A 25,635-nucleotide genomic window follows, 5' to 3' on the forward strand; every position below is an offset into this window, starting at 1 on the left:
ACAGTGTAAAAAAAAAATGGCTGCTGTGGCTGCCACCAAATTGCCTAGTGATTCAACATTGTTACCCTCCACAGTTGATTTTTACTCCCATTTGACGGGTGTTATTAGCTGTCATGGTCACACACGTTTTTTTTTTTTTTTTTATTGTTTTTTATTACCTTGTATGTCCAAGACTCACTTTTCATGATTTTTTTTTTTAAAATTTAATTTTTATTTTTTACCAAAATCAAGATTGAATCAAGATTCGTCCAAAATCTCAAGTTATAAAAGTTGAATTGCTATGCACAGGCTATTTAAGACTATATTGACTGATTAGATTAGTCTGGCTATCACCAGACCGAGCTCAGTCTTTTAAGATTGAACATTTAAGGTTGTTCTCAATAGGCTCGTTTGCCACTCCAGTTGCCATCACTCTGGATTAAGAATAATGTGAAGACTGGAGAGAAAGAGAATTATCTTGGGTAACATCTGAAAAAACAGTTTAGATGCCAAGTGGTTCAAGTTCCGTTTGAAACTATTGTGAAATGAAGGTCTTTCTCGTAAAACTGGTTTGTACAGTAAGAGAACCTGCCCATTGTACATATTGTCAGGGTACTGGTATGTTCCAGTCCATACAACACAATGAAGTGCTAAACAAAAACAGAACAAAACAGAAACATTTCATATCGGGATGACAACCTTTACTAAACAATATGAACCATGAATCATATAGGACCAATTAGGGATGATTTCTTAAAACTAATCTTTTTTGGATGTTCTCTCTCTAATTAAATGTAATCAGGAGTGACCAGATTTTTTTTTACCACATGAATCATATTACGCAATTTCACATCATTACAAATTATCACATGCAGTGGCCACAAAAAGTATGAAGCCACAATTATAAATGTGCAGAGGGCCCAATTGTTTTCCTAAGGATTATTTAGGGCCCATGCCCTGAAAGGAATTTGATATACTCCTCCTAGGCAATCCATAATTGCCACCAAACCCGGTCAGCATGAAGCCAATACATTGATGATGCTAAATTGAGGACGGCTTTTTGATATCTCGAACAGTTTGGCCATGGCTCTGAAACGAATTTATGGCGAAAAAAGGGAAACAGGAAGTGTTACAACTTCTGCATACATTGGCTGCGTCCGAAACCGTATACTCACCGAGTAGGTACTTAATTTCAATAAGTACTTAGCCTACTTAACGAGCGCTAAAAGAGTAGGTACTTTATAGCCTGATCTCGTTAAGTATGAATGTGATCCGTACATCATCCGCCATGTTGACGTTATCATGTGACGTACAACGTTACCACAAGCGCAACAACTTAAAAGATATGAGCAACAGGTTTAATTCATCTATCTGTAAATATTTTGATATTGATGAAACTTGCTCATTTTGTGGTGTTGTTGAAGAAACAGTTGCCCATTTATTTTGTGATTGTAGTATAACCAATAAATTATGGGTTGACTGAAGTTCTTATATTTTTAACCCACTAATGTGACCTATAGTTTTATCCTTAAAGATATAATTTTTTATTACGAAACTCCGAAATCGGCATCTCTGGAATATGTTTTTAATGTCTTAATTTTATATGCAAAAATGTTGGCCCACAAGCAAAAGTCACTTAAATCTCCATTGTTTTTCTCTTTTTCTTGTTGAATTTAACTCTCGTTTTATCCCTCAGGCTTACAAAAAATGCATTTCCTTTATGTATTATGAAGAATTATTCAAAGATATTTAACCTCGTCATTGTGCTTTTCCCCCCATATTCTTATATTATGATGTACTGTACATAAACCCATGATATTTATGTTTTCTCTTTTTTTGTCATGATTGTTCATTGTTGAAAGATACAACCATGGTATCTTTCCCTGATCTTTATGTGACTATAAGTTCTGCAATAACAAAATGATATGAACGACAGGTGCACTAACATCATTATTGTTCTGTAAAGTTGCTTATGTTTTACTGTATTTTTTTAAAAACAGAATTATCCTCACAACAACAGCTGCCAGTTATATTTTTAAAAAACATGATTTTTCTTACAGTGCTAACAACCGAATATTATGTTAGCAGTAGAAATAAGAAGTGTTGTTTATAGAATTATGCTGTGATCCTTAACGTTTCAACATTTACTAGATTAAGAACTGTAAATCTAATTTCCTCTTGTTTTTGATTGCCCTGACTGCAACTACCCAGTGTCAGAGGGGTATGCAGCAACAATCAATTCAATGGTTATTTAAAGTTTTACCGGGCTTTTTCAGCCACACTTTAGAGCGCTGCATGGCTGTAACATAACAAGTGCCTTAAAGCTATGGAAACCTAAGCTTCCCTGTGTTAAATTTGACATGAATATTTGCAAGCCTCCAAGCACAGACATCACACTGTAAATGCTACCTGTCGCCTTTCACCATCCACTATCCACTTATTTAGCTGCTGCCCTCTTTCATTTTCTATATTTAGCCCCCGACTGGCCCGACAGCTTTTTTGCTTTATCTATCTTTTTCGACTTAAATTCTAAAGCATGACCGTTTTTTGTTGTTGATTTTTTTTAAATTATTTGGTACAAAGTACAAATAAAATGTTTAATGGCAAACTCATTACCTGATAATAAAATATGAGGGCCTATGATATATTGGTTCTGTAAAGCCCTATGTTATAGTTTTTAAAGATTCCTGTTTTCTAATAAGTTCTAATATGTAGGCCAGGAGGCTGAATCCAGCTTCTTATTCTTCTTATTCCATCTTAAAGGGGAACTGAAACGAACAAAATATAATTCGATAACATGTTGGTTATTAAAATTGTAAACAAATTCATTCAAAAATAATATAAAAAACAAAACATATATGAAGTTTTTCCCAATTCTGAAATTTACATTTGTAGTTATCAGAGCGCGGCTGTTCGATGACGTCACGTTCTTACAGATGTTTACATTAATTTAAGACAAAACCAACTGTTTGTGAACCTTGTGTTTTTGACACTTTAAATGCAATAAGACGATAAAGAGAATTTAGTTTAGTGCACGCGCTGTGACAGCTGGCTGTGCATTGCGTTTAGGCGTGTGCGCTTGTCAAATTTAAACTGGCAAGGCGTGCCGCACATTTTCACAGTTTGAAAGCGGCTGAAATCACACTAACAAGTATCTTGCGGGTGTCGTCGATGGATATTGCACAGGGGGGACCAAGAACCAGTCAGGGGGGGCCAATCAGAAAATTCAACTGAAAATAAATACTGGTTTAGAAAATATTAAGCACGATTTCCAAAATCTTGTGCAATGCCACGTGCTCTAATATAGATGGTATTATTTTTTTTGTATTTTGCATGGATTAGACAACACAGTTCTGTTCCAGTAAATACAAAATAAAAATCACAGACATTATTTAATAATTTAACATTATTTAATTTACTTTACTTTTTACATTACTTTATTTTCAACACAAAAATTAAGTGTGTGTGTGTGTGTGTGTAAACATTCTCAGCATGAAATGTGTCTGTTCCTGTGGGTTAACTGCACCATCACATGTATTATGCTCTGCTCCGCCTCAGAACAGCTGTATTCTGCGTTTTTTTTTTTTTTTGCTGGCTACCAAATAGTTTGATAAACTCATCCATGTCCAGGGACTTGGCTCTCCGTGACTCTACACTGAGCACTCCCAGGTCATATATAATTTAGTGTGTACATACGTAAACACTGACGTGTTGTGGTGTCTCTCTCCTCCCGTTTTAAAAACGCGCAACTGTGCTTGCTTCCTCTTCGCGAGTCTCAAATCAAGCAGTGATTGACAGCGCTCTGATCCAATGATGTGGTGGGTGTCGTGGTGTCTCTTTCCTCCTGTTTTAAAAACGCGCAACTGTGCTCGCTTCTTCTTCGCGTTCGCACGAAGAATCAAATCAAACAGTGATTGACAGCACTCTGGTCCAATGGTGCGGTGGGCATTTTCAGGTTGACAGTAAATCTAGCCCAATGAGATTGGAGGGGGGGCACCAGGGGGGGGGCAATCATATTCCAGGGGGGGCCGGTGCCACCCCGTGCCCCCCCTCTAGACACGCCCCTGTGTATAGAGAGGGCCAAGCAGAGACGGGATTGGGTGGCTTGCCTCCCCCAGGTAGTGTTCAGCTATAATAGCACTCCCCATTAGGCCACTGGAGAATCACCACATTTCTTAATGTTCGGTCAAGAGCCGCGATTACCCGTGGATTTCTTGTTGGGTAGAGACCCCCAGCCAAGAGAGGGTAGTGTGCATGACTGGGTCGTGGAGCATCAAACCAAGCTGCAGGTAGCCTTTGCAGGTGCACGGGAACGATTGCAGGTGATGGCCGACAGGCGCAAGGCCCATCACGATCAGCAGGTCCGAGACGAACCACTGGTGGAGGGTCAGCGGGTGTACCTCCGGGATTTTGGGGTAAGGGGCCGTCATAAAATCCAGGACCTGTGGAGCCCAGTGGTTTATCAAGTGACGAGGGCACCCAAAGAGGGTGGTGTGGTATACACGATTGCGCCTGTAGATGACCTTACCAAGACCAGGAATGTGCACCGTTCACTGGTAAAGAGTCGAGTTTGTAGGGACACTGTGGGGGTAGACCATGGTAGTCCCGTGCATGACCCGGTTGTGGACACAGCATCATTGGGTGAAGGTGAGGATGAGGTGGATTTGCTGGCTGTGGTACAGGAGCGGGACCATGTCGCTGTTGACTTAGAACCGAGAGGGCTGGTGCCGGAGATGGAACCAGGTCCACAGGAGTGGATACATACTCCGGGTCCGGTGATTGGGCCAGGACAGCTGGGTCCAGAGGGAGGTACGGCAAGTGCTCCTGGACTCCAGCCTGGGGGCCTGCCCGAGGCTGATGAGGTTGGTGTGCGTAGAACGAGACGTACAACTGCCGGGCGGCACCCAAATCGATATCACCTTCCCCGTGCAGTGGGTGAGAGGGGCAGAGTCTCTCTTCAGCAAATACAAGGTGTAACAGGCATTTTTAGACCGTGGGATTAAGTAGCTGTGATTTGGTTGGGGGATCATCGGGGCGACGATCCAAGTGTGGGGGGGCAGATTGTAGTGGGACGTATTGTGGCCCTGTAATTAAACTAATGTGCTTGGGGTAGTGCGGGTCCAATCACGAACAGGGTGGGACGGTATAAAAAGAACATGTAGTTACTACCTGTGTGTGCTTGCCGTTTGAGTGCCGCGTCATTGCCCGTGGGACCGCCCCTTGTTCCTGTAGCGCTTCCGCTTTGAGGTAGGTGCTGTTTGAGCTAGGTAGTGAACACAGATGTGGGATTTTGTGTAAACTATTGTTCGTTCATAGCGTCGGGATAGTTCACGGCTGTTGGCGGCTCCGGCTCTCACGTTACATGCCTCTCTTGCAGTCCCGTGTCTCATGATGCTTTGAGGTAACCTTATATGTGTGTGCGTTGGCTGATTAGTTAGTACACAGGTATGTGATTTGTCGTAATGACTGTGATTTATAGCTGCGGGGATAGCTCGCGGTGTGAGCTTTGAGCGGCGGCTGCTCTCCCTTTGCATGCCCCTTTTGCATTCCCGTGCTTCGGGGGATGTTGTGTCCCGTGTCCTGTGTATGCGTGGCGTGGATGGGCGACGGGTTTACGAATTAAAGGTACGTGAAACGTTGACTTTGTACAGCGCTCATTCTTTTATATATTGCAAGTATGCTTATGTGTGTATTTTTTAGGAGGAATAGATGTTCTGCGACGCCTGGTGGGCAACGCTGATTTGACGCTGCTGCTTTATACATTAAGATTATCTCGATAACAAACTCTTTTCCCAACACATTTGCGTGTGCACAGCCTAAGCGTCTTGTGTGACGCTCGCTCGTTCTCCAGTACGTGCCACCGTGATCGCTGGGTGTCTTTCACACTATACTTTCAAATTGTTTTGTATTTGTTTTGTTTTTGGTATATTTGTTTTTGGTATTTATTTTTCTCATTTTTTCCAGTATATTCATTTATTATTGTTTGTTACTGACTATTCTGATTGGTTGATTTTGAGTGTTTTGCAGTGTTGTATTTGTTTGATTTGTGATTTACTTCAAAGGTGCTGGTAAAAGGTCAGTGAGGGTAATACCCAGCGTTGGCACTAAACCTTGACTTTCATATTTTCATTGTTTGTAGTATTGTTTTCTGATTTACTAATTTAAATGTTTATTATTTGTGCATGTTTGGAGTGAGTGTCATTGTTGTATATTGAGACCTGTACACTGTAAATGATTTCTGTTGTTTTCACAGCATTTTACTGTTTTTCTCAACAGTTTCTTGCTGTATAACCTATGTACAGTATGTTACTGTAGATTTGGTTACTTTCACAGTATTATTTTGTATTTTCAACAGTTATGTACTGTGCACACAGTTGACAGTATGTTACTGTAGGTTTTCAATGCATTCTGGGAAATTATTAGTAACTGTAAATCTAAATACAGCAGTGCAAACTGACCGCGAAAAACACCACATACAATTCCACAAGTAAAATTGCTAGCCTACGGAGCCCCTAAAGGGACGTGGTGGTGGAAAACATTTTAGGATGGGAGAATTTTTTTTTTCAAATCTTTTGCGTTCTCTCGCAAAACTTTTGCGTTCCCCCGAGAAACTTTGCGTTCCCACGCAAAACTTTTGCGTTCCCTCGCAAAGTTATTTGCGTTCCCTCGCAAAGATATTTGCGTTCCCGCGCAAAACTTTTGCGTTCCCTCGCAAATATATTTGCGTTCCCACGCAAAACCTGTTTTGAACTCGGACAGACACTTCCTGTTTAATGTCCCGCTGGCAGTGTTTTAGAGCTCCGTACGTTAATGGAGCGTTTCATAGTGTTTGAACTTGGACTCAAATATAAAGAAATGCGGTCAGTGCTTAACTCAAGGAGTTCAGTGAAATTGTCAATATTCACATAGGCTATTCGAACTTCCCGGATTAATATTCTTGAGCTAAACGTTGTTAATACACAAACGACACCTATTTACAATCACAGTAACCTAGACAACGAGCTACAACCCAATTATCACCAAAACAAGCTTTTATATAGGCTAAATATGAGCTGGCGGCTGAGAGACAAGTCCAAAGGGACCGTCTGCAAAGTGCAATATAACCCAAAAAACGACTACAGCATCAACTCATAGTCAAAAATACAAAAATAGTCATTAACTTAAATGTTACAAACTGTAGTGCCACCCAATTCAGTTTACACATCAATTGTGACCCACTGGTCATACTACACTGCTTTTGCACATTTTATATTATGAAAAATATTCAATAACTTCACTGTAACACACCAAATTTAGTTCACACATCACTGCTCTAATGTTGGTTATAGGCCTACAAGACTTAGTTTGGGAAGTAATTGCACATAAAAAATAAGTAGGGCTATTCTTTACACAAATTATATTGGTAGGCTACTGTACGCAGCTTTTGCATTATATTTGCTTACTGAATTTGATGGCATTACACTGTATAACAGTGTGAAGTTATTTAATATTTTTTTTCTAAAAAGGGTGAAGTTATTGATTTTATTTAATAATAAATAAGAATAAAAATTATGATTTTTTATCAAACTAAGTAATGTAGTATAACCAGCAGGAGAGCAGAGATGTGTGAACTGAATTTGGTGACAGTACAGTGCGTCAAAGTGAAGCTATTGAATATGTTTAATAATATAAAATGTGCAGAAGGCTTTTGGGATTTGCACTTTTGCACACACGGCCCCTTATTCGGACTTGTCTCTCATTCGTCTGGTTAGAGACAAATTAATATTATAAAGCTCGTTTTGATGAGAATTGGGTTGTAGCTCGTTGTCTAGGTTACTGTGATTGTAAATAGGTGTCATTTTTGTTTTAACAACGTTTAGCTCAAGATTAAGGAAGTTCGAATAGCCTATGTGAATATTGCCAACTTCACTGAACTCCTTGAGTTAAGCACTGACCGCATTTCTTTATATTTGAGTCCAAGTTCAAACACTATGAAACGCTCCATTAACGTACGGAGCTCTGAAACACTGCCAGTGGGACATTAAACAGGAAGTGTCTGTCCGAGTTCAAAACAGGTTTTGCGTGGGAACGCAAATATATTTGCGAGGGAACGCAAACGTTTTGCGTGGGAACGCAAACATCTTTGCGAGGGAACGCAAAAGTTTTGCGTGGGAACGCAAATAACTTTGCGAGGGAACGCAAAAGTTTTGCGAGGGAACGCAAACATTTTGCGAGGGAACGCAAAAGATTTGGAAAAAAAAAATTCTCCCAACCTAAAATATTTTCCACCACCATGTCCCTTTAGGGGCTCCGTACTACTAACGTTATCCTTACATAAAACATTTTCAGGACTGGGTGACCATTAACAGTCTTCATTTCTGTCAGTGGGGGGTGCATGAGAGCGCATTTGAATTAGTTTTTCTGTTGTGTCAGTGAATCGATAGAGCTGTCGTTTCTGCCGACCTGGAACTTCGTCATATGGTAAGTAATAAATCTTAATATTTGTATGCATGGATTCTGGCTAACTTTAAAATTATTTAGAGAGTATGACCAGGATTTAGATATTTAATTTAATTTATTCTCAACATTTTACTATAAGCTGTGTACAATATGATAGGCTACTCTAGGTTTCAATGTAGTTTGGGACATTGGTGTTACTGTAAATTTAAATACATGTACGAAATGACCGCGAAAAATAACCACAAGCTGCCGTTTTATGAATAACTCTTCAGTTCCCTGAGTAACGTTGAGAGCGCAGGCCTTTGCATTGCGTTGCTGTGTCTGTCGGCGAAATTTTCGCCATAAATATATGGTTAGTGTTGAATCTTTATATATTTTTTTAGGCAAACTAAATAGTAGCAGGTTAATGTTAGTTTAGAAGCGCGGCTTATGTTCTATAACGCCTGTAACGCTGATTTCCTTCATGTTGATAGCTAGCCTACTTGATTTATAAATTAAATTTTATAAACATAGATTGCATATAACCTCTTATAAGGTCAGAATGGTCTAATAATTGTGTTATTTATTTTAAGTCGGTGGAAGCGCCTGCGCGTTCATTATTTTATATATCATACGGTTGGAAATTGAAAATCGATCAATGTATCCTGAAATCGGATACCCAAGGTTAGGATTAGGATTCTTGTTATGAAATTTAATTTTCGATTCCTCTTATTGATTTATTCGCGCTTATTTTTGTCTAAATCAGAATTTTCTTTTACACGTCTGTGAGGACCTGACCTGGCGATCTGCCAGGACCTTGTGCAGTTACCTCAGTCTATGTTAATTCATGCACTTTTGTTAGAAATTGATTTCTATTACCTAGTAACACCAATGGCTTTTTATTTTGCACAAGTGATGGTTTAGAGCTTATCCCCTATTGTGATGTGACTTATTACAGACGATGCTACATATTGTGATCACTCTTGATTCAGTTGGAAAATATATATTTTTTTTTTGTGTGTTTACAGGTTTCTTGACAGGATAAATCCTGAAAATTCGAAATGAACATCACAGTTCCAGGTGAGCAGAAAGAGTGGGAAGGTTGTTCGGAGGAAGACCATGGCCTTGAATCCACACGTTGCATCTTACATCAGGAACTTTGCAGAATATGATTGGACAAATCATTAAGGTAAGAGTAATATTATGTGCAGCGGAGCCCATATCTGTAGAAATGATTTGTGTCTGAATCTGTATTTAGAAAAATCTAAAAAGGATGGAAATGACTTTTTGCCTTCTCAATATTTATTACTTTAGCTTCTGATACAGGACATGTTCATTCTCTTTTATAGAGTATTTGTTCGTTACCACAGAAAACCGCTTGCGTGTCCATGTTGAACGTGTTTCTTATATGTAAAAACTAAAGTAGCCTATAAGCTATTTTCTGTGAATGTGCGAGACTTCCGGTTCATTACCCGCTATATGGAAATAACGAGATGAATAACAAAGTGCTGTAAATAATAAAACTATTTGTGCTACAAACTAGTGTTTACAATTACAATTATGACAAATTCAAATATCAAGAAGCATAACAAGCTTTATTGTACAGCTAGAAATAACTGTAAGCAGATGACACCGGAAGCCAGACACATTTCATTTATATATGGCCGTGCCCACTCTTCCGTGAAAAATAAGGTGGATACCATAGGGGAAAAAAAAAATTATCCTAAAAAGGTGTTGATAATGTGAGCTAGGTTTTTTTGATTATTAGTTGTTGTTTTTTTGCCTCTGATTGATTTGTGCTTATCATTCCTTGCAGGATTCTCAGAAATGCTGTCGCTCTTCTACCACTTGACACCATCACTACCCTCCTCACCTGGCCTTCATCCTCACCTGTCTTGCTTTCTTTCTAAGTTTCTTTTTTACCTGTTCAGGATCATTTTTGCATGAATTGAAATACATGAATTGTTCACTGATCTTAATTCTTAAATGTATATTGTTCATTAGTCTTCTTTTAAAACAGATTTTATTGTTGTATTATATTACATTATTTTTTACTAATGTATTGTTTAAAAATACACAAACTTTGTTGTGCAGTTAAAGCCACACTAAGTAGAAATTGTGTTTTTGTCAAACAGCGACCCCTAGAGTCGCTGTGGAATACTTGCACTGTCGTAAATTATATTATAACATTTTTACATGATTGCAGCTAAATCACAAGTAAACAGTCTATAGTCTAGGCCTACTGTATACTTTAATTTGTGTTGTTTTTATTGGAATGTAAACATTACAAAATGCCAGATAACATCAATTAAGTTAAATGTACGTCGCATTATTTCATAACATTGGCCGTTATGATGTCATAGACATGATTATTGCAATTTATCATAATAGTTTGCAAATTGTGCTCGTTTACACCATTTACAACCTCTACGTTAGGCTTATTTATGATAATTATGTGAGATATTGAAAGCTGTTCTATAGTTCAGCTGGCAAACTAATTCGTGAGGCATAGCTATCTGATTAATCAAAACGATTCCATTTACACCTGCTGGTCACATAAATGTATTTTTGCGAAACGGATTTAAATTCGATCTTCAATTCTCGCGCTATATGCAGATTTAATGGAGTGCACGTCACCGAGATATGAGCTGCATTTTATAGATCATCAGCTAAAATTTCAAAATCAAAGATCGCAATAAGAGAGAGCAGTAACAGCCCTGGTAAGATCATTTCGTTTCTTTACTTTTAATGATGAAGATTGTGTGTTAAGCGTCTGCGACTTACTTTCACTTTGATTTGCGAAAGTTTGCACGTTGGCTTGATGCAGTTGCTCATCTGCGGTGATGCGTGTTCCAGCTCGTCGTCATATCTGGATATAACATAATAGCCTATACAACGCTCTCACACGTTTTTTATTATTTTTTTTTTAGCATTTTTGGGAGGAGTACAATTTACATATGTGGTTTCAACAACCATATGCATTTACACTTGTCCAGTTTCGTCTGGAATGCGTCTCAGATCTCCTCCTGAAGTGGTTTGAGGGATCGGATTCAAATCCGTCTCAAATGCCTTTCAGAGGGCATTTAAACCTGGACTTTTCATGATCGGATAGCTATCCGATCTGAGAAAATGCATGAAGTGGCCAGGTGTAAACAACCCCCATGACAAAAACATATGCACGAAAGCCGAAAACAAACGCTGGTTGGCCTCTCACGTCCAAATTTGACGAAGTGGTGGGGGAAGTGACGAATGCCGTAAAGCAGTCGAATTTTGTAGTTCTTTTTGTGCTCTTGTTACTACCCGAACACCGAAGTTACATAGTGCCAGTAAAAGCGATACAGACCCTGTCAGGCTATGGCAGACGTGTCATTCAACCTATTGTAAGTCGATGTACCATCACAAGGATCTTGGAAATATATTATGAAGGTTGAAAAGTTACATTGTGTCGCTTTAAATCTTCAATTGTTCTTTTTTCTATTTCCCATTAACAGTTAAAATAATATTCCTACAGATTTTCTACATATTCTACAGGTTAAACAGTAGCACTATAAAAGTAATAAAATAACATTTCATAACTGTATAATACTATACAGTATTATTAAAAATCAACGGTGTAATACTGTGTTTTAACGTGGTAAAAAATTACAGTAAAATAATGTATTTAATTTTACAGTATGCTTAACAGTACTGTATTTAGTGTTACAGTAATTTTACTGTTGAATGAAATACAGCAACTACTGGATAATTGTTGCCAGTAAGTTTTTTACAGTGTAGTTAATCTTTTGCTCTCATTACAGGAGCCGAGGCTTCAGGGCAGGCCACTAGTAGGCCCTTACGCGGTGGTGGAGGGCTTATCACAGAGTGCCGTGTGGTTATTTCTTGACTTATTGCAGTGTGTGTGCTGATACTTGTACACGGGGGCTGAGAGTGATATAGAAGCCTTGTGCTTACTGAGTTCGTGCAGCTGCCGTTAAGCCTCGGCCTCCTGTTTCTCGTGGTCTCTTTTGTATTGTGAATGTTGATGACCCAGCTTTGATATCTTTTAAAATGATTGTGAGTATTTAAATAAAGTTTTTGTATTATTGGTATCCACGTCTCTAGCCCTTCTTGACAATTACGTTCCTTTGTGTCTTGTGTAAAATCTTAGATCCATAATATTAATATTTCCCTGGTAAACAGGGTGGCGTAGTCATGTTTAAGCTAGAGGTAGTGTTCCTATAGTTGCTCCTCGTGTATAAGGGGGGTCCCACTACATCAAGAAGTGAACCAAAGATACTAGAATTCTATATAAATACTGCCAATATAGTTGTAAAACACACAGACCATGCCGGTCACAAAAGACAAGTCAAATGGAAACACTAGGGCTTATAGGTCAGTTCTCAGAAGTGAAATATGTTGCAGGGCTTGTAGTGGAGCATAATGTGTGAGACTCACACTCACACTTCAGTCTGTGGATTCACAGGTTTAGATGTGTGAATATGAGTACACTGAAAAAAATTATTAGTTGAATTTAATTTAAAAAATGTATGGTACGTGGTTGCACACAATTGATTTTAGCTACATTTAAACAAATACATTAAGTTGAACTAAAATTAAGTTCAACTTACTGCATTTGTTTAAATGTAGCTGAAATCAATTGTGTGCAGCCACTTACCATACATTTAAAAAAAAAATTCAATTCAACGAATAATTTTTTTTCAGTGTATTAAAGATCATCATTTTTGCTTCTAAACTATTTAAGTGTGCAAGAACAGAGGCTGACTGAACTGCGAGACTTTTTGTGGAACTAAAGTTTGCTTTAAAAATTCTCAGCTTACAAGTATACTGGGAGAGGAAATTTCAGAAGACCAAGGAGTTCATGGATGGTTCATGAGCCTCAGGTGATGATTTCCATAGCTTGTTTTTTATGTTTCAGAGAACATGTCATGTATCACATGTGTTGTGCCAGAGCGTTACTGTACACAGTATGTCGTCAGTTATCGTGATGAATTTACACACATTACAGTAATCTATCATTTACTTTTCTTCTGTAAGTGCAACATTTCTTTTCCTTTAACTATTGATTCTGCAGTTTTAGTATACATCTGTATATTCAGTGCCGATTTTACATCTAGTCTATCAATTTATTGTCTTGAAAATGACACTAAATACATCATGAGTAAACATTGCTATGACAATAATAATAAAGTTTTAGCCCATGTGCTGACCGGAGCTATACCTGGAAACAATAAATTAAATGAGAAAGTGAACATTCCCTCTTACATGTGGATGGCATTTACGCTTGTCCGGGACAAGTGGATTTTTTGAAGGGACAAGTAAAAGAGAATTTTACTTGCCCGACTGGACAAATAGCCTGATTAAAACGTCAATAACAAAAAATTACTATTCTGCATTAATTTAGTGTAAGTTGCGACTGATAGTGAATACAATAGCCTAATATAAAATATAATGTAGCCCACTGACGATAACACGGTTGTGCGCGCCTTATTTGGAAACAAATGAAACATTATAACATATGATAAAGTTAAGCAACATCACACGACCAAGAGCGCTGAATACCATCATGATTGAAAATGCGATACTGATTTCATATTACAATTCAATAAACAAGTAATTAATATTAAGTCAGTTGAATTTTAGACACAATATTGGCATTTTTTGTTCCATTTCAGCAGCGAAAATAGTTCCACAGCGCACCTCAAAGGAAAACTCAACCTTGTTTCATTACCGAATATAATTGTATATTCTAATAGTTATAGTTTTCATTAAAAAGTTGAAACGATCTATTAATAAACATTGTGAATTAACTATCTATAAATAAAAATAATAAGTATGATAATTGAGCGCAGACCATGTGATGTATGTATTACACGTACACTAGTTGTGTATGACGTCAGCAGAAGACTCACGGAAGTGCGAGAGACGCTGAATACGAGATGAGAGTGATGCAGACAGGATTAAAAAGGTTTATATTGTTAAAATTAATTTAAAATTGTTATAAGCAACTTTATATTAATTGTATTAATTGTGTTCTCCACTAACCTAGAAACTGGTCCATTGCTCCAACCTACTTTGAGGGCACTTAATTGTTACACAATCACAGTTCGTTTTGTTCCACGTCATGTTTAGGGGCGTGAAAAATGTAAAGTCAATGTCCCTACGATAACAGACCAGTGTGCATCTAATAAATAATTTATTCAAAAACGTTGTGCAAGTTTACTGCAACAATACGCTGATTTCACGCAGCCGCCATTTTGAAATCGAAAGTGAGGCTCCGGTGGGAAGAACCCCGGAAGAAAAGATAAACAACAATGCCTTGGATTACCAACCTGAAGCTGCTGCCGCGATTTACACTATTGGATGTTAATATCCAATAGAGGATATGTATATAGTTCATTCCTGCTTCTTTTTTTACATTCTGAATTATATATAAAAAAAATATTTTATTTATAAATGAATTTCACTGTATATAGTCTAAAGTATGAAAGAAATGTTTGTACATTTTTAGAATTGACACAACATCATTAAACACGACAATACGCCATCGCATTCACGACTCTCCTGTGATTAAAGGCGACACTTCCGGTTTTCTTCCCACCGGAGCCTCACTTTCGATTTCAAAATAACGGCTGCGTGAAATCAGCTTATGGAGCCACGAACTTCACATACTTTTGAAAATCCAGCGTTTAGTTGATCCTGGTAAGCGCACATTGTCAAAATTGTAAACACGAAGTTTACACGATGGTTTGTTTCCTGGCAGAGAAGAACTCAATACACACGTCTCCTGGAAATCCTGTAGAATACAACCAATCAGAGGACGACTTAAAAAATCCTGAAGTGTTTCCAGTTAAGTGTGCAATATGCATCAGACGTTCAGCCAACGGTCCGTGGGTGTGACGTCTGAGGCTGAGACTATTTGAAAGACTGTCATTGGAAAAACAGGTGTTTAATCCCTTTAATGGTGTAGTTATGACATCTACCTATAGGGATTGACCGCTAACCAGCCAAGCCACACACATTTGCTTCATTGAAAAGATCAAAAATATTGTTGCTTGTCTTTAAGCTCTTGAAACTCTCTGGTCTCCACCAGTGTCAGAACATGTTTTCAATTGGCAGACGCTTGGTAAAGCAACTTACAAGAGATGATCATACTGCATAACGTAATAGATAATTATTACAGTTTATCTGAATTGCTAAAACACATTTCTTGAAACCATCACTCACTTTCTCAAAACCTTAAACAAAACAAATCTGAACATCTGAACATTCAGAACATCTGAATCTGCTGGCAAAATCAAACAATTGCCTTAAAATCATTTTATCTGTGTTCAAAATCAAACATTGCTTTCAGATCATACACACAACGAGTCAATATTATAAACACTACAGATCATTCATTAGACACTATATCAAAAAAATGGAGAACACAGAATCCAAAGCATGCAGTTACAAAAAAAGTATATTGTAAGGAAGTAAACTGATTTTGCAATTACATTAAAAAGTGTTGCACTGCAAGTATAGTATTGTACTGAATATTGTAGGCCTGTTGAATGTCTGTATGTTCAGCACTTGCATACTGTGAAAATACAGTGACACAATTGCAAAAGCCAAAAAGGTTAAAAAACTCTAAATGAGTGCATGTTACAGTACACAGAAGAGTTGTGCAACTGAAAAATCAAGGTCAGAGAGATTAATTCTGCTTCAGCATCATGTCTTCATGTTGGGTCCGGCTTGAAGACTTTGTCACGTCACAAAGCAGTCATCTCTGCAGGCAAAGGGAAAAATCCTAATGCAGAGCTAGCCTTGACAACATTCTCCACACCTGCTCTTCCTCGTCCTCTTCCTCCTTGTTCACTCTTATACACATACTCTTCCTCCTCTCCTTCTTATATTGTTTCCATCCATTGTTGGTATCAACATTCAGTGCAACATTCTGAGTCAGTTTTGGCACTCTGAACTGACTTGTATGTCCAGTTGGTTTGGCCACATCATTAGAAATACGTGTGAACAATTTTGAGTCGTTGTGTGCAAACGATGACAACAGTGTTGTAGTTGTGTTTAACTTTTGCCTGCCTGTGTTTAGAGTTTTGAAACACAAGTGCATCACAGTGTGAAATGTAGTGAGTGAGAATGTGTTTAGAGTTTTAGCAAAAGAGTCCATGAGATCTGCAAAAGGTGTCTTAACTACCTGAACTTGTTTAATGTTTTACTGAAAGAGTGATTTATTCGACAAATTGGTTCAGAGAATGGAGTTGTTTTAGCAATTCAGAAAACAATTAAAACTGCATGGCAAGAAGATTCCAGCATGCTGTAAAGAGGCCTCGAGTGCTGAGAAGAGCACCCTAGTGCAAGATACGAAAACACTAGAGCAATTGTGGATATTTATTGTCGTTTCGCATGTCAGAGGGTGTGAAAGAAACTTACCGCTGATATTATGTGTGATACCATGACTCTGTTTCTCAGAAAGTGCACGAGACTTGAGTTCACAGAATTAAATTAGTGCGTGTGTGTGTGTGTGTGTGTGTGTGTGTGTGTATTAGGGCTGAACGATTTTGGAAAATCATCTAATTGCGATTTAGTTTTACCAATATTGCGATTTAATATTTGATTATTTTTTAAGCTCTTTATCTTTTCTATTATTCAACAAAAACAAGCAATAAATCATTGTAAAATAGGAAAGGGAATCTTTAGGCACCTCATGAGCTGATCAAATTTTTTTCTTTAATTGATCTTATTAATAAAACTTAAAATATTTAATTACATAATTATAAGTAGGCCATTATAATAATTACACATTAAAAAACTAAATTAATACAATTACATGTTAATAATTTTAACAAATACAGCTTCAAAAGAGGGGAAAAAAATATTACAAGCAATAAACAGAGTGCTTTCAGTATTTAAGAGTAGGCTGTCTGAACATTTTCATCTCTTTTGAAATTATAAGATGTGGTTTGTCCTGTCTGTTTAATAACTTAAGATATAACTGACTGTGTCACATTAATTTCGCGTCATAAAAGCATTTTTGTTATGAGGATGCGAGGAGATGAACCCAAATGCAGACACAGACAGTGTATGATGAACAAGGTTTATTGGTAAAAAACAGGAAAACAAAACCCACGAGGGGGCAAAACATGGACAGGGCAAGGAATCTTAGGCAGACAAGACTAAACTATGACTAGACAAATAAAAACTATACTTCTAATAAATACTCACAATGACAAGACTTTCCACAATGTACTCACAGGTATGATTAACACTCAGATAGGAATCACAATGAACCGACACAGGACAGCAAACACAAGGGGATTAAATAGGGAGAAACTAATGAAGACAGCAGGGGCCTGTACCATGAAGCCGGTTTAGGTGGCTAGCCAGCTATGTTTCAGTTTAGTTTCCGCCAACCCTGGCCAACCCCAAAAACTAATCCTGTAACCCCGAGTTTGTTCAGCTACCTTCATGGTACAGGCCCCAGGTGACACAGGTAAAGCAATAATGACAAAACGAGGATAACAAGGGGGCGGGGCAAGAGAACGAGACAACACAAGCACATGGCCCAAACAAAAGGCCATGTGCTTGCACACAAAACACAGGTCTGTCATGATCCTGCCTCAAGACTAAAGAAAATCAAGGACAGGAGGGCAGACTCATGACAATTTTGAGATGCAAGTACATTTAACCACGTAGACGGAGTCGCTCACAGCCGCATGCTCAAATGCTCTTCACAAAGCGCGCGCGAGTATTTGAAATTGAAAGCAGCTTCTGTCGGTGATTTTCATATTTTTAATATATAAGCCAACTGCATTCCAAGACATATGATGCCTTCGTAGAACATTTGTAAGTAAAATACCGGCGGGTGAGACCGCGCACTACAATCACGCAGACCGCGCATCTCTCATATCTTGTGCAATTCAACTTTTCCAAACTTTATTAAAGATTATTTCTTGTAAGGTTCGAGTGGTGTCGTGTGTGTGTGCGCGTGTGAGACAGAGGAATTAGAAGCAAGCAGATGTTTATAAAGCACACGCGTCATCACGTATCTGTGTTTAAAACTAAGCTCAGACATAAATCTGAAATGATCTTAATCGATACAGAATCGTTGGAGAGAATCTATAACACAATATCACATAAATGAAACATAAACTGTTATTTCCTGTAGCCATGGCCTAGCGTTCCAAGTTGATGCTTCATCTGCAATACTGACTTATCTCGCGTGTCACGTGACCAGACCGCAGCTTTGAGGTTAAAAAAAATCGCATTTCATCATATCGCGATGTTATCGCAAATGCAATTAATCGTTCAGCCCTAGTGTTCAAGACCATTGTTTCTACTGCAGATCTGCATGTATAGAGAGGGCCAAGCAGAGACACAGTTTGTGGTGCGGGACCTTGAGAGCATAAAAGCAGTGAAGATTTGAAGTAAAGATGTGTCTGTTTATTGTGAGCGTCTCTGCGCTGCTGGGGCTGAGTTTTTCATGCATCACGTCTGAACTTGTAGACAAATTCAGTAAATGCAGTGACTTTTTTTTTTAAAGGAAAACCTCCAGTTATCCCTGGTATTCTAAAGGATTCGGCTGCACAGGATAACTGTTACAAAATAATCTGTCAAAAATATAAAGAAAGAATACGATTTGCAACACTCTACAATACAACAAAGAGGATTGCTCTTTTCTCAGCTTACAAATTCACCGGAACACATGAGAAGATTAAGATTCCCTGGATGATCGAGTCAAAGGTGATGTTTCTAATAGTGTTTTTTTTTATGATTAAAAAATGTAGCATGTCAGCGCTTTCTATATCTGCAGTCCAGAAGTTAATTAATCCAGTCTCTTATTTTGTAAAGTTCTTATTGTTCAATGGACTGTGTCTCTTTCAATGTTTTGTCCTATAGCTTGAACCTTGAAATGCTGAGGCTCGTGTGCCATTCGTCAATCAGGCTATCAATGAAGATTGATAACATACAAAATGTGAGTGCCAGTCAGCTATTTCCAGTCTGTCATGCAGCTGATAGAGAAACTGCTAAATCTACATTCACACTCACCAACAGCGTCCACAGAAGAACAAATTAAGGGATGGTAGATGGAACCGCACTGAACAAGAGACTAGAACAAATATGAACAATTACTGTCGTGACCCTAAAAACCACAATGAAATCTCAGCCTATGTGTTGACAGGAGCTGCAAGTTACAAGTTAAGCTGTTTTACAACGACTGTCTGTAATTTTACATTACAACCAGATAACAGCCTTCTTCAGTCGGAGCAGAATCTAGCATCACATTATCATTTCATCTGTTTGTAAGATAATCTATTCATTTAAAACTTAACTTTTGCAATTGTTAAGCTCTACCACTTTAGCGCTCACATTAAGAAATGTGTCTGTAATCATGTTCTATTGGACTGTGTGTAAATCGTATTTTCTCTAATTAAAGTGTATGCAAATGTTCACATATCAGTCATCTCACTAACTGAAGAGAAAGAGGAGTATTGGGGTGTAGTGTTGGAGGTACAGGTTGCCTAATCTCAAGAGTTCACATAAACTCACAGCTGTTGTCTTGAACAGTTCAAAGCTTCTGGCATCAGTTAAAAGCTTGGCATTTGCTCAGTCACAATACACATGTGCTGTCACTGAAAATCAGGGCCCGTATTCATAAAGATTCTAAGAATCCTCTAAGAAAACTCTTAATTTAGCTTAAAAACTTTTACGTAGGAGTCTTAGCTTAAAAGCGATTCGGGACCGATCTGAGAGCAACTCTGAGTAAGGAAAAGACAAAAACTTTAATCTTAGTAAGGAGGCGGGGTTGACCCCGTTGCTATGTATGACACAATCTTTTGAAGACTGTGATTGGTTGGTTGTCCAAGAAGAAAAAAAAAAAGTGATTTTAAGTATAGGGTCTATTCTAAGCCTTCACTTTGAAATTACATGCGTAATTTTTTCATATTTGACCGTTCTCACACACACACACACACACACACACACACACACACACACACACACACACACACACACACACACACACACACATTATATATGTGTATATAAATCTTTTTTTTTTATTTCCCATGCAGTTAATTTCCTATAAGGTATTTGATTGGAAAGAGTGGAACAATTTTTATCATTCTAAGCCAATTACACTGATTGCTGGCATGTCTATTTAAGTGGTGGTTTGAATGTTGGTTTTAATGTATCAAACATGGAATTTTCCCAGTTGCCAAATATCGTAATGTAGTGATTACTTTCATTTCTGCCGCTATGGCATTTCTGTGCTGTGTCGGAGATGTTAGCGTGTCTCTAATAAGATCAGTCACAAACATGATCTCTGCACGATCTAATCTATAGCGTCTTATTAACTCACTGTTATTCATTGTCTGCAACACATTTCTTCTCCCTCTTCGTCTTTCTGCCATTTTCTCCTCTGCTAAAGAAACTCTTAAGCCTCTTAAAAGTCCTCGTCCGTGCTCCTAACAATTTTGACCTTAAGACCTCTTTTAAGGGTTAAGATGCTTTCTGAATTACTTTTTTCTTTACTAGGATTTTTTCTTTAATTTTAAGAGTAAACGCCCACATTTCTAAGAATTTTCTTAGAATTTTGTCACTAGGAGCTACTCTTTGCATTAAGATTCTTTATGAATACGGGCCCAGGTGTTTTATGTCCCCACAATGGTGTAGTTACAACATCCACCAGTAGGGGACGACTGGACCATGCTATCCAGCCAAATCCTGACCTTGTCTGTTAAGCCTGGAACACACCAAGCCGACGGTCGGCCGTCGGGCAGTTTTTGTGCGTCGGCCGACATAAGTTTCCTCAGTGTGTTCCGCACCGTCGGCTGAAATTGGTCCTCGTCGGCTTTTTTTCAGCCGATTCAACATGTTGAAACAGCGTAGGTCCGTCGGTGAAAGAGGGAACTCTGATTGGCTGTTCAGCTTAGTGAACGAGTCAGTGCACGAGAATAATTGCAAAACAGCGAGCAAAGTCAAAACGGTACAGATTAGAAGGCTGTTCTAATGTTACGTCACCTTACCTGAGTGTTCCTTGGCGAATATTTCAATATTAACACGAGAGGAGTGGAATGAATAAAGAAAGTGTTTAGCAGGATTGATATTCAAAACGGTAAGCACGCACTGCTTTGTTTACGGTTTGTGTATCTGCAGCCGGCAGCGTCGGTTTCCCTTTTTGAATGACGAATATAGACGAATATATCTGCAGAAATAGACAATTGTCTCATTTACACGCAGGCGCAGAACGCGCTTAGTCGGTTGTAGTTCTCTCGGTGTGTTCAAGTGCAGCTTTTAACCCCGACGCGAGGCGACAACACAGTCGGCTTTCATCAGCGCTAGTTCGTCGGCGTCGGCTTGGTGTGTTCCAGGCTTTACATGCATCTCCTGTATTGAAAAGTTTTTCTCAACTTTAAGCTCTTGTCTTGAATTTACACTTTCTGGTCCCCACGTTTTCTCGGGAAAGCAAATAAAAATAATAAAATTAACATTACGTGGCAATTATTGAACTGGCAAAAAAAAAAAAAAAAAAAAAAAAAAAAAGCATGCCATCATAAAAAAAAAAAAAAAAATGTTTTACATTCGCGAAGACACATTTCCTATAGGTCACTTTTTCAACTCTTCACACAGTGCACACGGCATCAGTCTATGTGAGCTAAACTAAAGATTATTTATCATTATTTATACATCTTTCAAATTAGCCTTCACACACACACACACACATATATATATATATAATTTGGATTTTTTACAGTTTTTCTGAATTGCTAAAACACTAAATCCCATTCTTTGAACCAAATTCTAAAAGCCTAAACCAATTTGGCAAATAACTCACTCTTTCTGTAAAACATTAAACAAGTTCAGGTAGTTAAGACACCATTTGCAAATCTCATCCCATTTCTTTTTTAACCCTCTGAGGTCTAAGGGCATTTTTTCACTTTTTCTTCGATTTTACATATCTTATTAAATTCACCTTTTAAAGGCAATTACAAAACATAATCCCATGTGTTTTATATCAAAATGTGCAGAGAAAACCCAGCTCTCTTACTGATGAGCTCACCACTTGTCCTACCTAGAGCATTGTGTAAAGAGAGAGAGAGGGATAATTTGGCTCTAAAAGGTGAAAAATATAAGTCCGCTTTTTGAAATTCTTCAAATCTCTTGTGGAAACATACCATTACTCATGTGGACAAATTATTTTGGTCCTTGATATGGGTTTCCCAAAGTCTTAGGGTCACAAAAGTAGTGTAATATATGAATAAAATAGTAGATAATGAATAATAATTGTCTAAAGTGACATTTTGAAAAATCGTTTTTTAGTACTAGTTTTGTCTGTGACTCTACCTTCACCAAATGTTAGAGGGACTGAGATAAAATAGGACTAAAATAACTTCCTACTACATAAGCTTTATGGGATGTGTGCAAATGACAACAGGTCTTTCTTTCAAGCAAAACGTTTACTTTGTGAAAATAACTCACTACTAACAATATTCACAAAATTTACACATTTTCATGTTTTCTTGTCTACATTACATGTCAACTTAAAAAAAAATAAAAAAATAATTCAAACCAAAGATGAACTATATATTAGAAATAGTGCTGGTTGATGCTGGGGGGGTACGGGACCTCTTGGCTGGCCGGGTTGGTGATGATGGTTGTTGTGTAAGGGCTGGTGGTGACTGGTGGCAGGCACAGTCTGTGTTTCTGCCTGTGCTGCCTGTGTTACACTGGGCCCTGGTAGCTGTGAATCCTCTCTGAAAAAACACAAAAACAAATAAATTAGGACTTGCATTATCAATTTGGCCAAAACTTATCGATTCATCACTACAAAAGATAATGTTATTCAAATTGTGAATTGAGGTGAAGAAATATTACATTAGTTATCAAAAGGAGACCACAAAGAACAGCCTACATGCCTACAACGTTACTATTTGTAAGTGTACCCCAGTTTTACACAAGAAAATACATTTTACATAAAGTAAACACTTTGCTAAAGGCGCAGTCAATTTGTCAAATTTCAGATACACAAAGCAGCACAGCGCAGCTTATTTTAGCCAAGATGGTCACAGTTTGCCTAGCACAAAGTGCACCATGCGAACAATGTTTTTATAAAACAAATACGCTTACCCGTCTTCAACTGGATCTCTTCTGTGAATCATAATCCTCATCTTCATCAGAAGAAAATCCATCAGGCTCGCCTTTCATCCTCGTCGCTGCTCTCCAAAACCGCCGCAAGTATGTCTTTCAATGTCAATGTCTTCGCCATTATCTCTCCTCGTCTTCTTCTTCCTTTTCCTCTTCTTTATATATGTTTTTGCCATTTTTTTTTTCGTGGACTTTTTTACTCTTTCTCTCTCCATGTCAGCTTGGTATTTTCCTCACCGTGAGGAGATGGGAGGGTACTTTGAGTGCAGGATCGTGACGTCAGCGGATCACAGTAATGCAAGGCATTGTGGGATTTTAGGACACAGAGGTTACGGGAGAAACGTAGAGTAGCAGTAATATTAGTATTTGCGGTAGTATATTGGTATATTTTAGAAGTAGGCTAATTCAGTTTAGAAAAACGACAGAATGGTGAACGCATGTTGCATTGTATCAAGATTCTCACGATCGGCGTGGAAAACGTACAACAAATGGAGTATGATTTTTCAGCTTTCCCGCTTGGAAAAAAAACAATGGAAATCAAGTCGCAGAGCTAACAAAGAGGCGTCGCATGGCATGGGTAGCAGCTGTAAGACGGACAAACATCACCTTCAGCAACATTTCCCGACACATGTTCGTGTGTTCACGGCATTTTCACACAGGTAAGTTATCATTACAACACCTTTAACTGTTATGTGGTTACCGCTAGCTGCCCATAAAAACTTAATTTTGTAGCTAACGCTATGCAGCCAGCACTCGGTTGTGCAAAGTTAGCTAGTTAAACTAGTTGCAACCCAACAACCGTACAAGGTAGGGCTGTAAGTTAACCATATACAGTATATAAAGGCTGTAACTAGTTTAGCTTAGTTGAGTTTAATTTTATAGTTATGCAGCCAGCTAACTTAGTTGTGCAAATTTAGCTAACAGTAACGTTAGTTAAAACTAGTAACAACACAACAACCGTAACATTAACTTCAATTACGAAAGAGTAGTAACTAGATAACTTTGCAAAACTAAGTTAGCTGGCTGCATAGCTATACAATTAAGCTATAAAGGAAGGAATCTCTATAACGTATGTAACTGTTACATTATGTATCTGTAACTTCACTTGAGTGTGAAGTTATTTGGATGAGCAGGTATCCAGACAACTGCAAGCACAGACTAAGAAATTCTGTTTTGTTTTTTCAGGCAAACCCGCCTATGAAATGCTGGAGTGTCAAAACAACACACACACCGGAGGACGAAGAGACAGCAAGCTGCACAGAGGTCACAGGTGGATGATGCTGCACCTCCAGATGAAGCTGCACAGAGGTCACAGGTGGATGATGCTGCACCTCCAGATGAAGCTGCACAGAGGTCACAGGTGGATGATGCTGCACCTCCAGATGAAGCTGCACAGAGGTCACAGGTGGATGATGCTGCACCTCCAGATGAAGCTGCGCAGAGTTCACAAGTGGATGACACTGCACCGGAGGATAACAACAGGAATGCAGTTTTTGTAGCCACAGGCGTGCTGAAATTAACCGCTTGCTGGAGGAGAACAGGATACTGAAGGAAGAGCTCTCCCAAAAGAAGATGGATGAGCATTTCTTTAAGGATGATGACGTGAAGGTAAAGTACTACACTGGGCTTCCATGTTTTGCTGTTCTGATGGGCGTGCTGCAGCAGCTTCTTCCTTGCCTGCCACAGACTGTCCGAAAACTTTTGCCTTTTCAGATGCTCCTCTTAACTCTGATGCGCCTGAGGCTGAATCTGCCAATCCAGCACATTGCACACATCTTCTGCATAGACCGAAAGACTGTTTCCACCACGTTCAGAGACACCATAGCTACAATGATTACACACCTTAGCCCTTTGGTGCACTGGCCTGAGCGACATTGCTTGCAAGGTAGCATGCCACATCAGTTTGTTGAGGCTTTTGGCAATCGTGTTTCAGTTATTGTGGACTGCTTTGAAATTAACATTGAGAGAGCATCAAATCTGAAAGCTAGAGCACAGACATTTTCTCATTACAAACACAGGCACACCCTCAAGTATCTTATTGGCATTACACCACAGGGAGCTATCTCTTTCATTTCCAAAGGGTGGGGAGGTCGTGTCAGT

At 38.5% G+C, this 25,635-nt stretch overlaps 1 protein-coding gene across 2 annotated transcripts in view; it reads left to right on the forward strand.

Annotated features, from left to right (window-relative positions):
- Positions 1-25,635, forward strand: part of LOC309511155 (uncharacterized protein) — a 154,532-nt gene that overhangs the window by 58,278 nt on the left and 70,619 nt on the right. The window lies entirely within an intron of this gene.

The sequence above is a fragment of the Leuciscus leuciscus genome, assembly GCF_965113295.1.
Source record: "Leuciscus leuciscus genome assembly, chromosome: 12".
In the NCBI taxonomy this organism is placed as follows: domain Eukaryota; kingdom Metazoa; phylum Chordata; class Actinopteri; order Cypriniformes; family Leuciscidae; genus Leuciscus; species Leuciscus leuciscus.